Source organism: Engystomops pustulosus, chromosome 1 (genome assembly GCF_040894005.1).
Source record: "Engystomops pustulosus chromosome 1, aEngPut4.maternal, whole genome shotgun sequence".
In the NCBI taxonomy this organism is placed as follows: domain Eukaryota; kingdom Metazoa; phylum Chordata; class Amphibia; order Anura; family Leptodactylidae; genus Engystomops; species Engystomops pustulosus.
The window spans coordinates 120,446,560-120,473,504 of NC_092411.1; the positions used below are offsets into that span (position 1 = coordinate 120,446,560).

At 39.5% G+C, this 26,945-nt stretch overlaps 1 protein-coding gene across 10 annotated transcripts in view; it reads right to left on the bottom strand.

Annotated features, from left to right (window-relative positions):
* The window catches only part of RFX3 (regulatory factor X3), a 166,804-nt gene that overhangs the window by 78,790 nt on the left and 61,069 nt on the right, over positions 1 to 26,945 (bottom strand). For 2 of the 10 annotated variants that reach the window (XM_072151780.1, XM_072151787.1), the window contains exon 2: positions 24,525 to 24,596. The exons of the other annotated variants lie outside the window; for them this stretch is intronic. The gene's annotated coding sequence lies outside the window, so the exon portion shown is untranslated. The remainder of the gene's footprint in view (positions 1 to 24,524; positions 24,597 to 26,945) is intronic. 10 annotated transcript variants of the gene reach the window in all.

The window sequence follows — 26,945 nt, forward strand, 5'->3', positions numbered from 1 at the left end:
AAGCTGTCCAGCTTATTCATGAGTGGGAGGCACAGCCACACCCCCAGTGCATGACTGACATCCTGTATAATGATGTGAGGTATAATGGTGTAATGGCTCCTCCATGTGCTTCCCGGTGCTGGCTCTCCCTGCAGCCTCTGTGTGTGTATAGGAGAGATACAACAGCTCCAGGCAACCATGTTATAGCAGAACATGTCAGGTACTTGTGTAGCTGATGCCTGTGTCTTACACATGTGTATTAGGAGGATGCAGCATGTCAGCAGATAGGTGTGACAACACTGCCTCTGACCATATGACCAGTTTTATTTACATAATAAAGAAGATATGATATTATAATAATAAATGTATGAATTGACTAGATAAAGGCTGCGATTGAATCCTTGTGAGCTGCTACAACAGGTAGAGGTGTGAGAAATAGTGACAGAGACCTGATGACAGGTGTCTCCTTTAAGGAACAAAATGGCAGTAAGTGTTTCAATATGTCCTGATACAAAAAAGTTTAATTTCCGGTTTATGATGCATCTTGCAAATATAGCATGTTATGTATGTTAATATTAAACCCCTCTCAGACTAGGCTTCACATGTATTCCCAGGCCAGTACTTAGAATTGTAACTTTCTTAAAATTCAGCAAGTCCAGTGAACCTGAATGAACATGATTAGTGGGAACATGATCCTGCTACCGGCACAGAAAAGGAATAATAGAATCATTATGGAGTTTCATACTGTCATGTGTCTAGTCCTCATTCTTAAATGATCAGAATCCTACAACCATTCAGCAAATAGCAAAGCAAAAAATAACATTTATTTGTGTTCAACATGGAGGCCACCAATATGGTCTTTGCTTGTCTGCCAGGTGTCATTCTGAATATTGAGGAAAAGGAGTTTTCTTTCCTCAGGCTGGCTGGACCTCAAGCGTATGGTACATGCTTAGAGTATCTCTACCACACATGAGATAACAGGATCATCAATCAATGTGTATGATGGGCAGCACAATAAACAGCACTTGGTTGTATACTGCCTGAGAAAAACTGCTGGTGCATTTGAGACCTCATTTGCATGTGTTTTATTAATTGATATTTTACAACATTCACACTTCTACTTTAGACGACAATGGAGTGTTCCTTCACCCCCATTTTAAAAAATACATTTGTTTTAATGGGGAGTGGGTGATGGGGCCCAACACTTTTTACCTATGCCCTTGGATGCCATGAGCACAAGTAAATATTCAAAGTATTTTTCAGTACAGCTTTCTTTTCTCCTTAGGTCACATTGACACATAGTGGAAGTTCCTGTATTCTGTATAAACTTACAATCCCCTGCTAAATCCATTTGTTACCTAAATTAAGTAAATTGATACCTGTACATTACATTTTGTAAAATACCATTCATTGTGTTGTACTATCTTTTATTGCAATATGTAGAAATCCTTGCAAATGCTTCAAATCTCAACGGGAACAAACCAAAAAAATAAACTAAACAGTGAAAGCAAAGGGTTCCATGTGCCAGTAGTGATACAGCGTAACAAATAAATATGTCTATTCAGTGCATAGTAAAATGTGTTGAAATCAGTGGCGGATTAAGACTGCCATGGGCCCTGGGTTGTATGAATATTACGATCCTAGTACGAGAATCAAGCTGCTTGGGGAATGGAGGATGTGTCCCTTCTGGCTGCTTTCAATCTGTGGTTTCAGGACCTTTGGTGGACCCTCAAAGGTCCCAAAATGGCTCTTGTGTACATGTGTATTGAGAGCAGGAACAGATGTAAGAGGATTTCATGGGTTAATGTTCTTCGAAGTATAATATTTGGTCGGTGGTTTGGGTGGCCATAGGTCCTTTAGAAGGGCCGAAACCTCCTATATTATAATCCACTACTGATTAAAATATACTTAAATTAATCTATAGCCTTCTAATAGGACACCATTATCTATGGTTATGACTCTCTATGATCAAAACTACCTCAGCATTCAGTACATAGAACATAAAAGCTATACGTTAAGGAACAAATACCTCATAACAAAGAGGGCAAATCGCCCTACTATATAGCCTGTGATGTCACATGTTAAGTCCTTGTTACAGGTGGAGGCAGATAATTGATGAATAAAAAGTCTGCCAGACTCGGCTCCAAGACTTAGGTCCCTCCATGAGCTCATAATATTCCGGATGAATCAGGGGTTAGCCCTGGTCATCATTTCTCTTTCACAGATTCCACTCCATCCTTCCAGCTGACATTTAGTTGACAAGAGGTGAAGAACTGTTTAGGAATCACATTTGCTGAGCTATGTGTGGTGGGGGATGTGTACATGTCAGTAGCTGTAATAAAATATTGGTGTGCCCTATTTATTGCAGGGATTTCCTTACTAAACTGCTCAGATGCTATCCTTCTTGCTAACTAAATGTAGTACATATAAAAAAGAAAGAGTTCTCATCTATGAAAGAAATACAAAAAATAATATAATGTTATAAACGTAAACAAGAAATATAGTTGTTCTCACTGATCACTGCGTAGTTTTCTGTATTATGCCTACTCAACAGTCTTGAGGAAATCCTTCTAGAAACACAGAGGTTAATCTCCAACTGATATGTTCAATCTTAAAGTGGTGGTTGGCAGGAAAGGGAAGGATTTATCATAAGTTGGAGCTTAAATGAAAAGTTAGACCATTTTCCAATATATTTTCAGCATAAATTTCTCATGGTTCTCTAGATCTCTGCTTGCTGTAATTCATCAGGAATTGTTTACTTTCTGTGGATAAAATCCGGTCCGTGGTTATGTGATGTTACAAAGGTGCGCAGCTTGTTATAACACAGATCCTATTGCTCTTTGTGATATTAACGAGCCGTGCACCTGTGTGACATCACATGACCAAGGACAGATCTCTATGCTGGAAGTAACCAATAAAGCTTCCTGCTGAATGACATCAAGCAGAGATCTGGAAAACCTCAAAAAATTGGTGCAAAAAGTATATTGCGGAATTGCAGAACTTTGTTACACAAACAGTAAAATTTATTTGTTGAGATAGGAACGTCCCTTTAAACATTTTGTCCTATCGCAGAGCGGTACAGCAAGGATGATCTAAGCCTAGCCAATGAAATTACAGCTACATAGAGGACAGTCAAGAGGAAGAGGAGAAGGGACATGGTGAGCTCTTAGGATACAAAGAGATTTCTGGGACCCTCATATATGTTCTGCATTTAACCTGTACTGATATGATGGCACAAACAAAATGCAAAAAATCTTTCAATGTTGAAGGACAAATTGTAAAAAAAAAATAGTATTCTGTATGGACCGATTATTGAAATGCATAGTATAAGTAAGTAATAATAATATCAAGGATATTGCTCCAGATGCTATCTACATGATATAAATTCTTATTAGAAAGAAAATGCATGAATTAAAACTACCAGAATATGAGGCATTGTGCAAGTTTCTGAAAAGTTTTGGGTTTAATCAAGTAACAAATAAATGATATTGGGATGAGAAACCAGATATATTTTCTTTATTTTTAGAAATAATAATAGAGGCTGGTAAAGCAATAGGAAACAAAAGATCACTCCGGGAGGTCCTCTTACTGTGCACCAAGAAACATGCGGAGAACATCAGCTTTTATCTCTGTTTAAGAAATACAGTAGCTTATAAAATCTACAAATTCTGACTTATTAGATAAGAGGATGTATTAGATAAATGAGCACCATCAATAAATACATACATTACATACAGAAGAATAAAAACATACAGAAGCCAATTGTTGTATAACAGGCAATTAAGTAAGTCAATACCTTTCATACCTACTAAAGGAGGTATAAAAGCATTGGTATAAAACAGAACATGACCCATTAGATCACTATGTATTAGATACTTGACCTGGGAGCAAGCACTGAGTAATAGTTCTTTACGCCACACATTATATGACATAGTACTTCAAGGAATTGCTTGTGTTTTTTATGTTGAGAATGAACTGGTGATCAATGTTCTCAGAGAATGACAAACCTCCAGTTTTAGTATTGGGAAAAAAACACGTAAAGAAAAAAAACAACTGCCCCCAACCTGGAGTCAGTTCCATGGGTCTTATTTATCTCAACATTTGCCTAAATGGTGGCCCAGTGGATCCAGCATTTACTATATGCAGAAACACAAGGGAATACGTGCATCAATAATTCATAAAGAAAAAGATACTTGAAACTTTGTGGTATTTAAGATACTACCCAGTATAGTCCTGCATGAGTATAGTTCATGTACTATGTATGGTCTGGGATCTCAATTTTGGGCATAGTTAGGTCTGTGGTCTGTACCACAAGTAAGTTTGAGAAATGGTTTTATATAATCTTTGGAAATATAATCTGTATAAAGGAACAATATGGATAGGGCACCAGGCCAAAAATTGTGTGGCGCACTAAAGGCAATGCTTCATGTCTATACTTTCCAAATCTCACCATTATTTGTTCTGTAAGGTTGTCAAGTATTGCTAGCCTGGGACATTTGCTTATCTATCCTCATTTAAACTTTGGAGAGGATAGGAGAATCAAGCTTATTCCTTCTTTCACTTTTAGGAAAATGATTCGTTTAAAATGTATTTAAAGAACAAAATAATACTCTAGACTGGCACTACAAATGCTGTTTGTAATGCCAGTCTTGGCATCATTTTCTTTTTTCTTTCTTGTTGGTGACAATTAGACCTGATCACACTAGCTGTGTCTGCAGCATTGGTAGTGCACTCCTAATTATAAGTTACAACATTTTTATTTAAAGAATAACTAAACTTTTCCCAAAATTTTAAAAATCCATACTACAGATGACAATAGTACCTTATTTTTCTGACTATAAGGCTGCATTCACACTACTGCAAGGGGGACGTATATACGGCCGACGTATATACGGCCGATATACGTCCCCCATAGACGGCAATGGGCGACATGTCCTATTTTTTCAGGGCATACGGCGCCGTGCGCCATATATCCCTATGGAGAGGGGCGGGGTGAGCAGCGCTCTCCCCCTCCTCCTCTTCCCGCACGCTGCCGTGTGCCCGCCGTGCTACGGTACGGCTGGCACCGGTCGTGTGAATCTAGCCTTAGGCGCACAAAAATCCTACAAGAAATCAGAGGTGCGCCTTATAGACCAGTGCGCCTTATATATGAACCATACTTACAGACAACAGCTGCTTTGAACTGTGCACAGGTCTGCCACCTGCTGGTCATTCATCCTTATAATCAGGTGCTCCTTGTATATGAACATAGACTTTTTAGCAGGCATTTATTGATGGTGCACCTTATAGTTCGAAAAATATGGTAATATTTGCACTATACTTTATCAAAGAAATAGGTTCCTGTGTTTTGCCTTGCAATTCTTCCTTATTTAAACAGTTTGTGTAAATCAGCTTTCTCTCTGTTCCGCACAGCTGAGAGATAGAGAAAACTGATAATGTTCCTTATGTGACTCTTTACAGACAGGATAGCCTACTCACTTCACAGAGTTGAATCATCAAGGGAAATATGATCTAGGTGTAGAAAGTGTTATTTATTAGTCTTCTTATATGATTGAAATAGAGGAAGCTATGAATGCCTTCAGATGCACTGCTCACTACAGGAGAAAAAGCAGAAACAAGACAGAGAGAAAGTGTTTTCCTTAATGAACTATATTAAAAAGTTTACTATGTTCACCTGCACTATTCATTCCTCAAATAAAAAATGGCTTCCAAGGTTTAGTTGGTTTTTTTAGCTTCTAGTGAGCAACATTAGTTTTTTTCCCAGCTTCCATGTATATGGAACAGAATATTAAATGATTCCACTAGAAAGTACAAATGTATCGTAGACAAGCCCTCATACAGCTTTTTAAACGGAAATATAAAAAATCATAAGGCTTGTGGAAGGGAAAATGGTCTTGAAGGGGTTAAACAAGCGATTCATATAGTGCACTACATATATTCCTGGACAAAGATAAGAAATCCATGCTTAATTTCTATTGTACTGATTCTCAAGACAGTCAATACGGTTTTTGCATTTTCCCCTTCTGGTTTACAAGTTATTTTGGAACTTGACAGAATTTTGGCAAACGCCAAGGAGAACATTTTTCCTCTTGAATAAGACAAGAGAAATATGCCATATGTTCAGTAATGCACCAATATGTAGCTGAAAAGTTTATCCATTCAGGTTGAAGAAGGGCAGGTGAAAGACTCCATTTCTATTGGTTAGAAAGTACAGCGAGGCATATTTTTAAGCAGAAAGCTTCTGCAGATCAGTGTCCTGAAATGTGTCAAAAAAGGCTATATGTGGACAATAGAAATGACAATGTCCTAAGCTACAAAAGGAATAAAAATAGATAAAATGATGATCACGTTGAGTAAAAAATGAAGGGATTTAAATAAAAATGGAATATCATCAACATGATTTCGATTTAAATAGTGCCAAATACACAGAGTACACACTTAATAAGGATTTATTCACACATTCTTCTTAATCTAATTTTAGTCTTGCAATGTGCAGGCAATTATGCCCTGGGTTATGTACAAGATAACTTCTGTAGGTTTGTTTTTAAGTTGAATTTGTATGTAAGTCGGAACTGTATATTTTATAATTGCAACCCCAGCTAAATTTTTTTTTGGTCTCTGTGACAAATGGATTTTAAAAATGTTGTATTGTCATAAGAACCAGAGTAAACAATAAATCTTAATTGCAGACACATTTGATAAGTGTTATAGCTGTTTATTGTAACCTAGGGCTAAAGTAAAGTAAATTCCCAACATCCAGTGGTCCTTTGTAACTAGGGGTTGTCCCCTCCTTCGAAATCCCATACATTTTTATATTTTTTCTGTGCTGAAATAGGGCTTGTTTTCTGCTTAACAAACTGCATGTCCTAATGTCACTATTTAATATTTCATGTAGTATACCTGGAAGATGGAAAAAAAATGACAGTGGTAAAATTGACCAAATAAATTGCATGTATACCATCTACTGGCTTTTACTGTACGCTCCAGATGATACCTTTCCTTTATTCTATGGGTCAGTACAATCACAGGAATAACAAATTTATCTAAGATTCATTATGTTTTAACATTAGTACATAAGTACATACAGACATTAGTAAAACGCCGAAAAATACTGATAACATGGAAAAAATGAAGGAAAACATAAGATGCAAAAATAAGTTAAACTTGGTTTTTAAAAAAAAATAGGTTGTCATTTGGTGCCACATTCCCAGCACTTATGTCACACAGGATGAGATGAAACTGCCAAAGACTACAGTGAAGTCTTTTTAATTACAGAAAATCTTGAAACAATCAGAAGCGTGTTAATCATTTTGTAAACAAAAGAAGGTGAGAACAAAATTGAGAGAAGTATCCAAATAAACATAGAAGCTGGTGCAGAGTGAGAAGAAGTAAATAATGGTAATTTTAGTATATGGTGGAAACCTTTTAAACGTAATGGCTTCTATAAAAGCCTTTATTCCACGTGCACTTTCCACTGTCAAACAGCTTGAGATGGCAGCCAGTGTAAAACATTTTAGATGACAGGTTTACAAGCTAGATGCTGCTTACATTTTATGTCTAATTTGTGTTAAAATGCTGCAGCAATTATCTATCTTGTTAGGTATAATTTACTGCAATGTGGCTCATTATATTTGGGTTCTTTATTTGGAATATTTGCGTTTTTTTAAAGCATTATACAAATATACCAAACCAAAATACTGCACCTCTCAGTCTTGTGGAGCGTATGCTCCCCTCCTCGCGATACAATGACTGAAACACTTGTAGACATCTGCAGTGATGAGATGCTGCAAGAGTGAAAGGTAGGGGAATAATAATACAGAAGTGGAATTAGGGGGGAAGACAGCTGAAGCATTTTAAGCTGTATGTAAATGTAGGCACTTGAAGGTCTAGTCAACAATATCCATTGTCTGGAAGCTCGGCCATCACTGGCCACATGGACTGGCTAATACCAATCCCATGCACTTGCTTTGCAAAATACCAACTAATAAGGTTTTCAAGCCACGTTATTTCTCTTTATACTGCAGATTTTCTCTGTAGCATTAAACCTTTGTGCATAGAGTGCATAGAATAGATCTGGATATTCAGGCTACTTGAGACCGGTCTTTGTGTCATGTAACTAAACCATCATCCAAAATCATGAAAATAATCATTTGCATAAATCAATAATTCAGATGATAAAAAACAAACTTTATGATATACCGTACTATATTAGAGTTTTGAATTTTCAGGTTTTTTGCATTTTGGTTTTTCACTCCTCTCCTTCCACAAGCCATATTAATTCTATTTTTCCATGTACGGAGCAGTATGATGGCTTGTCATGTGTGGGGCAAATACTTTCTAGCGCCCCTGATGGCTAACCTATGACACCCATGACAGATGGGACACATCGAGATGTTTTTGCTGAGACACAGCTAGCACTTGGAGTTGGGACGACTCTGATGCTGAGACCCTTCACAAGTAGAGGTAAGATAGCCATCATTCAGGCCGCACTTTAAGCAGGTGGTGAGTTACCCCACCTCTGGATGCTGACACTACTTGCATAAAGCTCTGGCTTCACTACCTGACAGAGTCAGCATCTGGGGGCAGGGCAACTCTCATGCTGAGAATGTGACACAAATGGTTACTATCTTACCTCCATTAGTGAAGGGAGTTAGTTAGGCAGAGCTCCCACCCACACTTGAAACCAGACATTTGGAACACTAGAACTGTTGCCCTGCCAGCAGCAGACGGCTGGTGCATTACATTGACTACAGGGGATAAGAGAGTCATTTCAGGTGCATGTTAACCTTACACCCCAGCCATTATCTTAAAGCAGCTACCACAATCTCACCCTGCCACCAGTGTACCCACAACAGTTACTACTCAGGAATACTAGGAGGGAGGGAGTTATTGAAGCTACACACATCACAAAATTATGGATGATTTTTCTAGAAGTGACACACCAACTGAGTTCTGCTTCATTGAGGTGAAGATTTTTGTCATGATTGTTCTACTTGCACAATTTAATATTATGTGCAGGGCCGGATTATAGGCGGGGCTCCAGGGGCTCGAGCCCCGGGGCCCCCACCATCTTGCCCCCCCTAGGGGCCCCCACCAGCTCGCACCTCCCGTGCCCCCCCTCATGAGCGGAACGCCGCCCTCCGCCTCCGGGCATAGGTGAGCTCCTCCCCGGCGATCAAGCCCCTACATAAACTGCCCGCCCACTCATCCTGCTGCGTGGGGAGCCGCCCCCCGCCACTGGTGACAAGCAACCCCGCTCAATCCCAGGTTAACATCGCCTCCGGCTCCCCGCCCGGCTCGCTCTCCTCTCGCTCACCACCCCCCGCTCCGCTCGCTCACCACTCCCCTCGCTCACCACCCCCCGCTCCCCTCGCTCACCACCCCCCGCTCCCCGCTCCGCTCGCTCACCACCCCCGCTCCGCTCGCTCACCACCCCCCGCTCCCCGCTCCGCTCGCTCACCACCCCCGCTCCCCGCTCCGCTCGCTCACCGCTCCCCGCTCGCTCACCGCTCCCCGCTCCTCTCGCTCACCACCCCCGCTCCCCGCTCCACTCGCTCACCACCCCCGCTCCCCGCTCCACTCGCTCACCCCCCCCCCCCGTACGAAACATGCACCCGGCAACCCCCCCCCTCCCCGGCCGAATAAGCAACCGACCGACTTCCTGGCGAACAAGCACCGTCAAGACCCCCCACCCGCCCGAACAAACAGGCACCCGGTCAACCCTAACAGGTAAGTATATACATATGTGTATATACAGTGTATATACAGTGTATTTATGCATCTACTGTGTATTTACTGTGTATAGATGTATATACTGTGTATAGATATGTGTGTACATTTATATATGTGAATGATGTGGTTTTTGTATATACTGTGTATATGGAATGTATGTATATACTCTATATATATACATATGTACATATATATATATATATATATATATATATATATATATATATGTTTTGTGCTGTCGCCGCTGTATGTAGCTGTGTTACTGGGGGTGAGGCGGCTGTATGTAGCTGTGTTACTGGAGATGAGGCGGGTGTATGTAGTGGTGTTACTGGGGGCCAGGCGGCTGTATGTAGCGGTGTTACTGGGGGCGAGGCGGCTGTATGTAGCTGCGTTACTGGGGGCGAGGCGGCTGTATGTAGCTGTGTTACTGGGGGCGAGGCGGCTGTATGTAGCTGTGTTACTGGGGGCGAGGCGGCTGTATGTAGCTGTGTTACTGGGGGCGAGGCGGCTGTATGTAGCTGTGTTACTGGGGGCGAGGCGGCTGTATGTAGCTGTGTTACTGGGGGCGAGGCGGCTGTATGTAGCTGTGTTACTGGGGGCGAGGCGGCTGTATGTAGCTGTGTTACTGGGGGCGAGGCGGCTGTATGTAGCTGTGTTACTGGGGGCGAGGCGGCTGTATGTAGCTGTGTTACTGGGGGCGAGGCGGCTGTATGTAGCTGTGTTACTGGGGGCGAGGCGGCTGTATGTAGCTGTGTTACTGGGGGCGAGGCGGCTGTATGTAGCGGTGTTACTGGGGGCGAGGCGGCTGTATGTAGCGGTGTTACTGGGGATGAGGCGGCTGTATGTAGCTGTGTTACTGGGGGCGAGGCGGCTGTATGTAGCGGTGTTACTGGGGGCGAGGCGGCATAATGTAGCGGTGTTACTGGGGATGAGGCGGCTGTATGTAGCGGTGTTACTGCTGGGATAGTGGAAAGGAAGCAGGAGGACGTGTGTGTACGCTCCACTTATTGGGGGCCTCCACCAGATTTTGCGCCCAAGGGCCCCCACCAACCTTAATCCGGCCCTGATTATGTGCCATGTACTGAGAAGCTGGGATAAGTTCAAATGTGGTGGAATTGGCAAAAAAAAATGCAGTTGCACTTTTGGTCATCCAATCATGGATATACATAATTTATATAGTTTTTTGATATCCTAATAAATAAATAAACAAAAACACTTGTGTTGCCATATTCTGACACCCATAACTTTTTCATACCTTGGGTTATGTAGCTTTTAACAGTGACACTTTTTGTTGGATGGGCGGAAACTTTTAATTATATCATCGGGACAAAAGCTTTTGATTACTTTTCTATTTACATTACGTTTTTATATTTTGATACATCAGATATTTTGGGACACAGGGATATTGTTTATGATTGTTTTTGTTTATTTTTATATTTGTTTTAGAGAAAAGGGAGCAATTTAAATTTTTTTTCCATATTTTATTAAAAACTTAATTTTAACATTATTTCAGGTCCTAAAGGGTACTTGAACACTTGGGGGTCTGATCACTTATGCAATATACTGCAACACTACTATACTGCAGTATATTGTCATACTGCTTCTACTGCTTCTTGTAGATTGCCTCTGGTAGACTGTAATATACAAAGCCTAATGACAGCTATCGGAGTCTATAACAGACGTCACAGCAACAAATCTGCCCCCCTCCATGATGTCTTCAATGACAAATCTAAAGATGGCTGTGCTGAGCAGCAGCACTTTTACCCCGATTGCTTCCTCCTCTGGCCCTCCCCTCCCAAATACGTCAGCCAGCTTAATGCTCTGTCAATTGCTACTGAGAAACAGAAGGAAGGAGGTGGGCAGGGGGAGAAGACAGCAGGTGAGTTAGAAGTGCTGTGGGGGGAGTGACGCCTCTCCCGTCCAAGCACATAAAATAAAAGTCATTTCAAAAGGAAGGAGCTAGCCAATATACCTAATAAAGGTGCTATAATTCAGTATTTTAACCTCTAAAAATCACTGGCGGTAGATTTCCTTTAAGTGTTGTCTATGTCAGATTCTAAAAATAGGGATCTGTCTAGAAGCTGATAACTGACTTTGGTGGCAACAGGTGAAATACAAAAAACCCTACCAAAAGAGAAACAATAGAATAGAGTTCTTTATGATGTAGTTTTAACAACGTTGAGCAGATGCTTTGCATCAGTTGTTCTTTTGACATATCCCATATTAACAGTTACTCAACACAATGACAAAACTATACGTAACCTATATGTGTGCTAAAACTTTCCTCTTTCTTCGGGGAAGAAAAAAGAAAGTGTATGATAAAAGCTATTGCGGACTAGAAACCTCAAGAAAAAAAAAAGGAAATCTCACATTTTTTGTTTTAGAGCTTTTCTAAAATAAATAAAAAAAAATCAGAGCAGCAATTTTCTATGAAGGACCTCACTGCAGGGATGCATTCACTTAGAGGTGAGTATAAAATGACAGCTAACATGCAGCGCAGGTTTAAAGATAGCAATTATTGTATGAGCAACTAGCAGGATTTCTAAATAAATAGACCAGTGGGCCCTGATGGCATGTTTTCTGAAACGGCAAGGACAAAAAGAGACTTTGCATAAAAGCCACTTTCCATTTGTGATAATTCTCCCGCTGCGATGTTACACATCTGTTCAGAAGGAGTGCAATGCCAAAAATAAGTTTGCAAGAAAACAGTTAACATATGTTATCATCACTAGCATACATAAAAATGTATCTGATGGATCTTAAACTCCTTAGCCGGAATCCATCACCATTTAAAATAAAATAACTTATACAGTAATTACTTTTTGGAGTAGGGGCATATGAAAAAAAGCCCTATGACTTTAACCACGACTGATTTGATATTTCCCATTTGAACAGGTTTGGTAAATTGCCAATGATTTTCAGACTGTATAGGATTAGAAAGAAACATGTCTACTTTCTTACAAAAACAGAGCCACCCCTGTTCAGAGTTAATGTAAAGTCCTCAGCTTTGCTCCATTCACTTTATCTGTAAAGGTGAGCTGCAATGTTCCACACATTATTAAGACTGTGCTGACAAGATGGGGGTATTTATCAAGCCTTGTATGCTTTTTTTCACACGGTCACTGATCACTGGCACCAATGTGCGACACTGACTCGGGTTTGACCTAGGTACTGATTGCAGCAGTTTGCAGCAGGTGTCAGCTGTATAATACAGTTGTGGAAGTAGTACACGTCACTCAATGTTGGTGGTACGGGTGCACAAGTAGGCTGCAACACCTCTCAATAAATCCTTGACTTGACCTGCATATTTTATTATAGTGAATCGGCAATCCAAAATTAATGCAACGTTTCGGTCTTATAACATCAGACCTTCTTCAGGCACGAATTGCTGGGCTTGCGGTGGTGTGAATAAGGTTCTATGACCGTTGTGGCGCTTGGGGAGCTGTGGAGCGGGGGAGACCCCGCTGTAGGTTGGCTGTGCTACAGTTAATACCCGTTGTCTATGGAGAGGGCTCAGTCCATTAGACGTTAGAAGTATTTTTCAGTTGATAGGTCATGAAGGGGGTAAATTGGTGGTTGGTTCAGCTTATTTGGGCTATTCTACTAATCTAAGTAATGAGTATGGTTATACAGAACCCATTGCAATATAAAAATAGTGCTCCCATGTGGATAGTGTTTATTACGAGTAGGACTTCTGTAAAACCCTAGATACTGTTGGCCTTGGCTTATGTTCATGTTTTTATGATTATATCAGCAGGTTTAGATTCAAAAAGTTCCCACTCATCAATGGCTGTGGCCACTGCTCAGTGCCCAGAGCTGGAAGATGCGAAACTGAGAAACGGCAGTATTGCACGACCACTATACAATACAGGAAGCCGTCTCTCTTTTGCTCTGTAAACTTATTTATACAGAGAGTGTAGCAGCCAATCAGTAGGGGTCGTCTAAAAATGAAGGACTTATTCTAAAGTTATTCCTTCAATATTCAAAAGGATCTTCTAGGGACCAGAGAAAGGTAGACCAAAGTATACTTACCCTGCTTTAAATCGCTGTTGTAGCATCACAGCGGTCTCACAGTCTTTGGCACTGGTGACACGACTCTGTGGCATCATCCGTGGTGCAGAAGAAGTGACATCCTGGAGTCATCAGTGTCAAAGACAAAGAGACCGCTGTAGTTCTGGAATCATAAGCCAGAGCAGGATAGGTACACTTTATTATAATGGTTGCCCCTTCCCACATCCCAAGGCATTTGCCAGAATTCTAGACTCTTGGACAACCTCTTCAAAGACTTCAATTAGCACACATGGAGCAAATAAAATATTATATACATATTCAACTAGACATTATTTTGTGTTAGAAAGTAAATTAATAAGGGGTTAAAGAACAGTGATTTTTATTCTGCACTTGAAGCCCAAATTCTTGTTGTCCTTTTTCCTCCTCTCTACTGCAGAACAGAACAATATATGGTAATTAACCGAACATGTAATAATTAGTTTGACTACAACCCCCCAAATGACTCCAATTTGACCTAAATTACTATACCGAAAGGTGTCTTGTAGCATATGTTTGTGCGAGGCTAACTACACCTTCATTATTTACAGCATTTTGACAGCCACTATGCTGCGAAAGAAAGGGTTTCACTGTATTATTCCATTTGTCTCTCAGAAATCAAACCAAGGCTTAAAATAATTAAAGACATTCAAAACAAGCAATAAGTATCGAATGGACCTGCCGCTGACAAAGGGAATATCACGCTGACTCTAAACATATACTCACAAAGGAGCCGATTATTAAATATGTCACCAAACCAAAGCAGTTTAGCATTGAAAACACAAACTTGATGGGAAAACAATGGCGCACAGAGACACTTGGCAAGGACTTGAAAAATGTACCATAATTACTTTTGAATCAATAAACATTTTTCAGCCCAGGGCGTTCTGGATAAAGTGATTGGATTGACCTGGTTGCTCTGTGGCTTGTAAAAGACCCTCGTGTGTCTGGGATAGATGTTATTTTGTGCATGTGGTGGGTGACACCAACACGGCATTTCTATGTGAGAGATGAGTATGTAAGATAGGCTATTGTTCAGACATCACACTTTGCACTCCGGGATCAATAGCACGGCACGACTGGAAAAATGAATTTACTTAATGGACTTTAGGAAAACACTGGAAGAGGTTTACTGTGAATTCACACAATCTCCAAATTACATCCTTCATCCCAACCAAACAAATCAGGAATATTTGTACATAGTGACCTCACAATCAGGCAACAGAGTTAACAGGACTCAACAAGGGACCTTTACGAGAACATGGTTTTAAAGGGAACCTACCACCCCGATTCTACCTATAAAGGTAGAAGGGGTGGTAGGTGGATAGATGGGACGGGAGGATAGCCTTTTTTTGGGCTAATCCTCACGTCCCGGGTGTCTCTTAGAAAACTTTATTGTAGCTATATGCTAATTTTTTTATGCGGCTAATGGGGTGTGGAGTAGCCGGACAGGAGGCTACTAGTCGCGGCTACTCCACGCCCCAGTAGCTACGTTACTCCGCCTACCAGATAATCTTCGGCGCGCAGCTCCCCGTCTACTGCGCATGCGCAGTAGTTCCGGCCCCGGAGCCACGCAGCCGAAGATTATCTGGTAGGCGGAGCAACGTGGCTACTGGGGCGTGGAGTAGCCGCGACTAGTAGCCTCATGTCCGGCTACTCCACGCCCCAGTAGCCGCATAAAAAAATTAGCATATAGCTACAATAAAGTTTTCTAAAAGACACCCGGGACGTGAGGATTAGCCCAAAAAAGGGCTATCCTCACGTCCCATCCATCCACCTACCACCCCTTCTACCTTTATAGGTAGAATCGGGGTGGTAGGTGCCCTTTAAGATTTACATATAGGTTGGGGGCACAACCTAATGGTGTATACTGCTCAATGCAGGAGAAAGAAGGAACAGAAAAAAATAAATGATCAATGTCCTCAGTCAGTTAATAGAGCTCTATAGGAATCTGTCACTGGTTGTACATCCTTTACTAATACAGTAAATGTGGAAGTGAAATCATTCAACTATTTCGGGAGGATTTTAAACACAAACCTTCCACACGCTGCATATAGGGATCTGCTTCTCAGCTTAGCAGTGCAATGTCTAGTATTGACTGGATATCAGCTTCAGGGAATGAGAGGTGGTTCACGTGTTCCTCCATGGAGAGAGACAGGGAGGACAGCCAGGAAAACAAAGAAGAAATAACATGGACCAGGGACCGCCGGACCACATGGGAGTATAGGAAAGAAGCTGGAGGACCCTTAATGAAAATAAGCCTGCACATAAATTCGGTCACAGAGGAGCCAGGAGGCGCTCGTCGGACAGGACCATGAGAATTTAAATATTTTTAAAAACTTATTTTCTCGCTGTAACGAAGACCCCAGAGGAAGCAAATAGAGGCTCATGTCCTACAGGTAACGAGGGTCTCCTTACTATTAAATCTTCATGTCTCATGCTGTTGCAGGCTTTGCAAAGACATCATGTAAATATGGATGCAAATAAGTTGTAATATTGGTGGAAATTATGTTTGCTCCTATGATTGTTCAGTCATCGACCTACTTGTATGTATGGTCTCTTGATAATACCCCTCGGCCCAGCAGCCCTTTAACAAATGACACATTCTTATCACCATCATTTGCTTTACCATTTATGATGGCTACTGCTCACCCCACCTTGAATCATTATGTATCAAGTTTAAGTATTAAAGGATTCAGGAGAATAATTATATTCATCTAGAAATAGATGGAAATGCCTACAAATACTTGCAAATTCAACAAATTAAACAACATATACCACCAGGATAAAGGATTGTAAAACAAGCACACTGACACACTCGTGTGTGTGCCCCCTATGGTAGGATCCACTCTTCTATAAGCTTCCTAAGCCTTTATTTTCAAAAAGGCTTTAACATTATGCAAATGAGTCTCCAGGCTCCATTAACACCTGTGGAACCCCTTAGTCTTGATTATTTGCATAATTTTAAAAGCCTAGCTTTTAAGGAAGGAAGCTAAAAGAAGACCAGATACTGCCAGAGGAGGGCACACCAGTATGTCAGTGTGCTTGGTTTACAATTTCTGCTTCTGGTGGTAGATTTCCTTTAATTTTCATTGATATCCAAAGAAAAGCAAAAAGTCTCTTTTATAAGAATAATATACAATTATGGATTGTAAAAATGAGCAGTGTGATTTAGTTATAAGGACTAGACCCCTTTCAAGGCTTGTTAACAGACCTAATAAATAGGCATTTACTAAATGCTGATGTTACATGGCGAATGAATAAAAGGGAAACCGCTGCAGCCATCCAAACCTCACATTCTATCACTTCTCCTATTGGATTTTAATCACCAGCAAAATATAGAAGCTTTGCCACACAGCTACAATCAATAAGATTCATCAGAAACCACTAGGAAATCAAATGGCAAATGTGCCGCCAGTTTAGATGAGTCACATTTAGGCTTAACAAATGTGACATTTGACAACAGGGTAGAGATATCTAATACAAGGTCCAGGAACAGCCACAATAACAAAGATGGAAACACACAGGCCTGGAAGTTGTAGTATAATATAAGGACTGTGAATCTTTACATCATACAGGATTCAGGAATAAGAACCAATGACAATCAAACGCACATTTCTTCAGTACTCCAGATGCATCAGAGCACTCGATTTTTATTTAAAAAAGGCCTATGTCCTGCAATTTACACTATGGAAGATGGGTAAATAATAGACCGAAATTTACTAGTTTGGAAAGAGTTTTCTATGCTGAAGTCACCTCATTTATGTCATACGCAGGATTACAATAGTAAACACACCATAGACCTTAATAAGTTGACTACAAACCATTGCTACCTGTCATTGTTGGAGGTAGAAACTGAAGTTTCCATTGATACTATTGTGAGAACTGTATGAACTTTTTGATCACTTTGTATTCCAATATTTAGGGGTTGCGATATAGAGAAAAAGCAAAAGAATAAAGAAAGAAGTTCCTAGGGCAGTGATGGTGAACCTTTTATAGGACGAGTGCCCAAACTACAGCCAAAACCCCACTTATTTATAACAAAGTGTCAATATGGCAATTTAATCACCAATGTATTGCTTCCTGCTCTGCCACTGCTTGCAATTGTATTGGCGTTTTGAGGAGGGTGATTCAGGCTATCATTGTAGCTTCACTCGGGTGTTCTCTTGACCAGTTTTGCAAGGCAGGAGCTTCAACAAAAATCCAGCCATGTCCACACCTTCTTTCCACCAATGCATTACTCATCCAGTCTAGCAAACTCCGTGCTGGAATGATGGCCTGGGTGCCCACAAAGATGGCTTGAGTGCCACCTCTGGCATCTGTGCCATAGGTTCCCCATCACTGTCCTAGGAAGTTATCCAATATATACACTGCTATATCGTAGAAAATAATATAAAATCCAGGATTAGACTCATTGAAGCCTCTGGAAAGCTCCTGGCTGTCATAGGGACCAGAATGCCCTCAGCATCCAAGTGGTTACTACTGAGATCGATGCTAGGACTGAAGGTGCCATGGCAAAAACAATCATTGCTTACGTGGAATGCTATTTTTGTTCTGATGTGATAATAAAAGTGTTATTCCTACACTGGTGCTATGGACTCCAAACTTTCCTGCTTGTACTGTGAAGAAGCCACTCCAAAGAGCTAAGTGGTACATGAAAGGTTCTGGAGAGTACATCAAAAATTGCAAGAACTTATTCACACATTCACATGTCCTATATGTTCTGAATTCACGACATCCGTAAGACAAATTTTTTTTTTGTTTTTTTTCCACAAACACTTTCTGGATTCTCTATTTTAATTCCACTGTTGATTAGAAAAACTGATAGCATATAACTGTATTCTGCAGCCAGTTTTTTTCATGCACACAGACTCAAAAGTAGCTCTTACTCCTGACTCCATGACAAAAGTATGCTCCCAACCACATTGGGAGGAAGGAGTAAGACAGGGATGAGGTAAGGTCAGAGGAAAGTCTAAGTTCTTTATTCATCTTTACAACCCCCTGGGACCGATAGTAAAAAATTAATGTACGCGGACAACCCCTTTAACATGCCAGCTCCTTCTTTCTCCAAACAAATAAGCAAGGAGCAAGACAGTTTGGTGATAAACTGTTAAATATTCCAATGCTAATCAGTTGTAATAAATGTATTGAACATTTTTATTACAAAAAAAATTGGATAAGAGCAATTTTGTCTTAAAAAAAGCCAAGATTCTTAAATATACACAGGATAACAAAATAACACATTCTCTAATTCAATGTTATTAACTAAAATACATCATTTCACAGATATAATTCAAACCTGTCTCTATCAGTCCTGGTGTACACAATTTTGGTTACCCCTGAATTCGACTATTTATCTTCTGACTTTAGGAGCTGAGCGCCTCTCTGCCTCTAGCTCCCACCCTTGCATTCCAGGACGAGCTCACACAGACACACACTGAGACTTCCTACCAGCAAACAACAGCAGCATTGTGAGGAGAGTAGAGCTGCAAATTACAGACAAATAACGTCTTTATCCACGGGAGGAGAAGGGAAGCATACAGTATGTATGACAGTATGTAATGGCTGTGAAAGAAGAGCTGAGAATGTTATGTGTAATTTGCATCTCATGGATCTTATCATCTCTGATCTATCTTATCTCTCTTTCCAAGTGTCAGACTCTAGTTAATGTTTAGAAGCTAAATAAAAGTGTACATAAAGCTGTACCCTGATAATCGCCTTGTCAGCTCTCTGTTATTGAGGTGAGGGTTAGTGAATTGATAAGGACAATGTATTTCAGCTTTGCCATTTCTTCCTTCAGGGTCTTACACCGACAGCTGGTATTGTAAACATGGACATGGTGAAACGCTGGATAAAGAGGCTATTTATGGCAAATCACTGCCACAGGGCATCCAGCTATGGAAAAGCATTACATTAATAAGTAACAAATATGGCTGCCTGTTATCTTGTTAATAAAGTGAGTGCATTTCATGTCACATATCCTATAGGCGCTAATCTGTAGCTTATTACCTTTGACAGTGCTAGCAACAGAATCACATGAATAAGTAGGGAGAACTGGGTACAACAATTTTGGGTTGCCCATGTGGTTAGTGACGCAAACCTCATGTCAAACGAAGTAACACATTATTCTATTAAATGTGTGCAAAATGTCATCATTTTCTTATGACTAAAACAGGCATGTCAAATTGCCTTTAACGTACAGGTCATCCATATTCTGGGTATATTTATGGTAAAATTGATAGTGGGCTGAAGTCTATTATACCCAAGGTGATCCAGAGAGAAAAAAATTGTCATAAAAATCAAATGGATCCTAAAATTAGGATCATAGGTATCATCGGCTATATCCGTCAGCACCATAGATGTGAATAGAGCAGCCGAAACATTAGAGACTGGCTGCTCTAATCATCTCAGGTACAACAGGGGTACAACTGACCCCCGTTCTCTTGATCTATGGGGGGTCCCATCACTGAGACCGCCACTGATCAGCAAATTCCCTGAATTGCACTCAAGATATAATACTTCTCCACAAATCATAAAATTCTGTATATTGGACAATATGTTGGCTTTTTATGAAGTAGGCTGACATTGCATGCTATATTTCAGTCTATTATCAATATTAACACCTAAATCCTTCCCCACTATCAATCTATTCAGGATAAAACTGATGCATCTGGCCAGAGCACCGGGGAGCCGCGGGGACCAGAGCACCGGGTAGCCGCGGGGACCGGATCATCGGGGGCGTAGGAAGGTAAGTATATACATTTATATTTTATAGACTTGTGTATAAGCCAAGGTGAGGTTTTTTGGCGTATTTTTTGTGCTGAAAAACTCGGCTTATACACAAGTATATACAAGACACTTATAAAAATAATTATATTTGTATGCCAAATTTAAAAATATACATTTTAAAATGAGGTAAAACACTGACAATTCTGGATTATGTATGGATTTTGCCGTTAAGGGTATGTGTTTCGTCAAAAGGATGTGAGCTCACCTCCACTATATCTGAGAAGCTGAAAATATTTGAAATGAAATGATTACCATGGAAACTTACTTTTCTTCAGATTACAAAAATGCAAATAAAATAAAAATATCTAATTTTACTCTTCAAATGAAATATAATATCAGTAAAATATCTTAATAAGACAGTTAATTTGCATGCATACTTGATGCCAATTATTTAAAATAGACATGTAATAATTATAGTGCATGGCATGAAAAGAAGGATGGAAACCAGGAATGACGTTTTCAGGTAAATCCTTTATAATATGGTAAAGCCAGAAGGTGTTCTACATGATTCTAATAATATATGCTACTATCTCTACTACGTGCTTGGGTTACTGAGTACTTGAAGGGAATGTGTCCTACATACTGTGTATTACAGCTCAGGATGAAGACTGAAACCTATACAGGGAAGAAATGGCGGACTCTATTCAGACACAAACAATTTACGCATTGAAATATGTCTGTAGCATGTAATGGGACTGAGAAGTATTGTACGTGTAAGCATACTTTTTTATGTGCCAGAAGCAGTATGTGTTACCATACCCCTTTTCTTTTAACACCGTTATAAAGAAATACTCCCATATGTGCAATATGTGCATTAAGCAACCGATCATCTAACTCAAGCAGATCAGGTGATGACAGGAAGCCAGTTTCGGAATGAATTCCTACTACACTCGCATTAAGGCTCTAATACCAATAGGAATGAATAGAGAATCTAAGTGCCTGTCCACATGCTAGAAGTCATGTCACTTAATGGTCACATGACAAAAAGTTATTTTGCTGGGAATGCTTCTTTTGAACTGTAACTAAACTTTTGAAGCAATTTTTACATTTATTTCAGAAATGAATAGAGCATGTCATATCAGTAAACGTTGTAATATACTTCATTAAGGAAAGCAGCTTGTCGTTGTCTTGTTTCTGCTCTTTGCACGTCAATCAGTTAAGAAGGCAAATGCTTAACTTTTTCCACATGGCTCAAGTCCGCTGCGCTTTCGCAAAAAATGAGGACGTGTGATATCAGCTTTCATATTGTATCCAGATTGATTTTTTTTTCACGTCTATAGATCATCCACTTTTTTCACATCTACAAAAAAAGGGATGGATTTCTAATCTACTTTTTGACCTGCCCAGTTAGTTGTCTAGCTATATTTGAGAAAAAAGGGCTAAATCCAGCTAGTGGCAAGTTCTTATAGAGCCCTAGTAACTAACTGACACCCTTCTCTTAGCTAAAAACGGTCTCCCTCAGATCCCCATATAATCAACTTTATAATTTTACCTGGAATCCAGGGATATCTTTAGCAAGTCAAGGGAGGGTGTAGCCTCATTGGGCTGACATCATCACTACTCCTTCAGCCTCTAAACATTAGCAAACTGTACCCCATTCATATATATCTGATCAAAGAAATCACAGCATGCCTGCTTGGAGACATTTAAAGTAGTACAAGTCCATGCAGGCTGCTGTGATTTCATTGATCAGATATATGCATGGGGTACAGTTTGCTAATGTTAGGGGTTAAAGGTCCAGTGATTACCCTGCACACATGATATTATTGTTGAATGCTGAGAAAGGGATGAGCTACTGGATTTAGCCAGAGGAGGCTAAGGGACCTGTTATGATGTCGGCCTGATGAAGCCACATCCACCACAACTCACTGTAAATATCCCTGTATACCAGGTAAAATTATAAAGTTCATTATATGGGTATCTAATGGAAACAATTTATAGCTAAAAGAAGGGTGTCAGTTTGTTACTAGGGCTCTGTGGGAACCTGCTACTAGCAGTATTTGTGAAAAATGTGGTGACAGATTCCCTTTAATGTTAAGTAGTGTCCATTATGTTTGATCCCAAAATTATATATATATATTTATATATTTTGAATTGTTTACAATAGCAAACAAAATAAAATATATTTAAAGTGACAAAAACAGCAGCATAGATATTTCTTGAATTATGTCTAAATGGTTTACCATTTCTTTCATGCTTTTTCATAATTTATGAGCAAACAAAAGGATTGTGTCTACTTACCCTTTCTATTTTGTTTAGCACATGGTTGTGCTTGAATAGGCCACATTCTAGTCATAATGACATACAACTTCAATCTAACGTGTTGTGTGAGGATTACAGACGATGTATTGTAAGAATGTATTGTCAGAAAAAGTGAAAAGCAGACTATGGAATACTATTGGCAAAAGGAAGAGAATGGAGGAGGTTTATACAATTCTTATTATTCTAGGAAGATTTGAAATACAATTAAAACTTATTGTCATTGCCGTTTGTTTTTACCCAATGTATTTTCATGAAATCAGACATATAATTAAACTTATTTAAAGGGGTATAATGAAAATTGGCTATGTATAATTCATCTGTTTGTATATTACATAGCTAGAACATATTTGTATCTGCTGAATGTAAACAATTAAAATAGTAGACAGTAGAAGACTGAAATGGTATATGTATTGCAGTTACATTGCCCAGGCGGTTACTCATCAGTGCCCAGACACTGGGGACACTTATAAATTTCAAGATCATTCAATACATCATCTTCCATGGTTATTTTGGCCATATTACACCTGTTGCGGAATACTAAGCATTTCAAATAGTTTCGGCAGTGATAAAATAATTACCTTGAAGTTCCCATATAGGGAAAAAGTAAGAATGAATACAGGTGTTGAATAAAAACAGAAAATGATTTTTCTTTTAATTTAAATACCGTATATACTCGAGTACAAGCAGAGCTTTTCAGCACAAAAACTCGGTTTGTACTCAAGTCTATTTAAAAAAAAACTCTGTCTTCTAAAGCTCCGGCTCCATCTTCAGGTCCCTGCACACTGCTTTGCACACACTATGAGGATAGTCGCTTGCCGACAACATAGTGTGTGCGGCGCCATTGGCATTCACTATGATGTCTGCAAGCGGCCAGAACCGGAGCATCAGAAGAGGACCAGCAGGGGGTGTCAGAGAAGTGAGTAGAGAGGTTTTTTTTCCTATAGGATGGACGTAACCGGTGCAGGGGGCTTCTGGCTATATAGTAGGAGGCAGGCACTGCATAAATACTAGGGGTCTGATGGCTATATACTAGGGGGCAGGGGCTGGGGGACATCGGCTGCTGGCTACATACTAGAGGGCATGAGCTACTGGCTATATACTAGGGGGCTGCTGTCTATATACTAGGGGGCTGCTGTCTATATACTAGGCAGCTGCTGCCTATATACTGGGGTACATTGGCTTCTGGCTATATACTGGGGTACATTGGCTTCTGGCTATATACTGGGGAAATGGGCTGCTGGCTATCTACTACTAGGTGGTAGGGGCTGGCAGCCTTTATACTTGGTGGAGGCTATGACCAATTAATTTACCCCCCTAGGCTTATACTCAGGTCAATAGATTTTCCAAGATTTTTGTGTTAAAATTAAGTACCTCGGCTTATACTTGGGTCGCCTTATACGTACATACGGTAGTTCACCATAAAAATTATATTTTATTTGTTGTGAACCATAGAACATTAACATGCTATATAGTCCATAGTAAACATTTATAATAATAAAAAAGCAAAAACAATAAAATCATAAATCAATGAAATATATGAATCCAAAAATAATACTAATAAAACTTCAAAATATCCAGTAATGTCCTTATTTGACCTAATTTTTTGACCTTATATTTCCTTATTGTTAAATTAAAAACACAACTGTAAAGTTTATAGAGTTTTTTTTTGCTATAGCTGCAATAGCGGAAACCCTACATTTTTCCAATAAACTTACATTGCCTTTTTGCAGCTGTTTCTCTGCTAAAATTCCTCTCATCAGCTTGGCATTCTGGTTGCTAAGAGGTTCCTAAGAACAATCCATAGAGTGAAAGAGGAGGGAACATAAGATGCAGTGTACAGACAAAAGGGTCACAGAGGGGTGAAGGGGCAGAGCTATGCACTAAACAAATTCTAGTCTCTGTTCGGTGATTACAGGAAGCAGCAGCTCTGCCAGGTCTGTTCTGTCCACACTCTGCTCTCACGTTCGTAAACGAAGTCAACCTCCTCCCCCTGCAGCTGCTCAGTTTAATAAAGAATCTATTATAATCCATAAGCCTTCCCTGAACACTTCCAACTTCTCTATATGCGTTTAATAGGTTATACTCAGGTCAGTAAAGAGAAGGGGATAGTATCAGCACAGTAATAGGATGAAGGCAATGTGCTGGGTGTCCTCCATTCTCTGTACTTTCTACCCCACTGTCCTGGGAAGTGGGTAGTATAACGGCATCTGGTGAACCACCTGGCTGACACATCCATTACAGCAGGTATTGTGTATGGTAGTCATAAGGCTGTATTTGATTATAGGTCTATCTGTTTAACAGTGCATAGGTGTATATGTGTGTGTAATAATCTGCTAGTGGTGTAGAGGAGAGCTCAGCATTATAGAAATTTAAGGAAAGCTGCTCTGGCCTCAGTGCCCTTAGCTGAGATGACAACTAGAAAGTGCCAGCCCACTTCAGGCGGAGCTGAATATGATTTTATAAGTAAGGTTGATAGATATACGAGGCTGCATCTCAGGCTAGGAAGAAGTCAGCAGAATGATATATGTACAGTATAGTTACAATAGCGGTCAAAGGCTGTAGCAATGTGGTAAACTTTAAAAATAGCAAAAACTTATGGTCAGATTTTGTTTACTCTTAGAAATAGAAAAAAAAACAATCAGTAATTTATGTCTACAAAATGGAGTCCATTGGAAAAACCAAGATAAAAAAAAGTTATAACCTTAGAAAAAGTATACATAATTGGTATTGCTACATTTGTAAATACCTGAACTATTAAATGAACACATTATGCAACCCATACATAGACATTGTAATAAATTACCATAACAATATAGCTTTTTTAAATTCATACAACTTACAACTAAACAAAAAAAAAAGATTAAAAACTGATAGAATATAAAAATTATACCAATAAGAACTAGAAGTTGTTTTTTTATTTTAACTATATGGCCTAAAACATCTATAAAAATGTAACTGACATATAAAATAAGTAAAGCATGTTATTTTTTGATGCAATCATCTATTTTTTCCACACACTCCCTAAATATAATAAAATTACAAAAACACAAGTCATCCAACATACCGTAATCAAGCCCTCATATAGCTATGGAGCTAAAAGATGTAAAATAGACTGATGTGGTTTAGGTTAATGTCTGTAAACGGAGAGCTGGGAGATAATTGTCTCACTACATATATTTATTTTTATTTTTTTATCTATTTGACTTTATGAGGGCTTGTTTTTTGCAAGATAAGGCTCTATTATTATCTTCCGACACCAAAACAACAATAACAGAAGTCTATTGGAAACATTAAAATGTCCATTTATTTCAATGAACTTTTAATGGCTTCGGTAAGTATCCGTTTGCACCACTTCGAATAAGCTTCTGTTACTTGAAAGGGAAAAAATAGCGATACAGGTCCCATTCAATCTTCCACTAAAATAAGAGAAGCCCTAACAGAACAGATGCTTGTGGAAGCCATAAAAAGTTCTTTGAAATTCATAGATATATTAGACTTTAATATAATTTTAATGATGGAAAATAATAATCGAGGTCCAAATACATGTGTGAACTAGGCCTTACAGCCAATGTTGTGCCTTCTTCAATAGTAAGCACATGACTACTGGGGTAAGTTGGATCATAAATATACAGAAGTTCTGTATAGCTACTGTATATGTAAATGGAACAGTACATGGAACAGTCAGGAAGTGGTTAAAGAAAAATTGTGACATTGAGTGAGATTTCACAGATTAGTTATAGTATACAGAAGTATGAATGTCAAGAGTATTTATACCTAATACTAATGAGTACCTGTTTGTTCTGTGTGTAGATTGCCTTCGTTATTGACATTTGTTCTATATTATGTCTATCAAGCAATAAAATACACACTGCACATCTAATTTGCTTCCGGGCATGGCAATAGTTATAAAGATTATAACCATGTCAGAGTGTCTCATCACATCTCTTTATAGATTATTGAAAATCCACAAAAAGAGTAGTTCTAGCCAGATAGGTCCAAAAGCCAAAATGTATTAGCCCAAAAACATATTACAAAAAGGGGATTAAAAACGTGCACATGGAAGGAAACTTTACTAACGCGTTTCATTATGGCTAGGAACTCTGTTGTGTTCGAAATGCGTTAATGGAGTTTCTTAA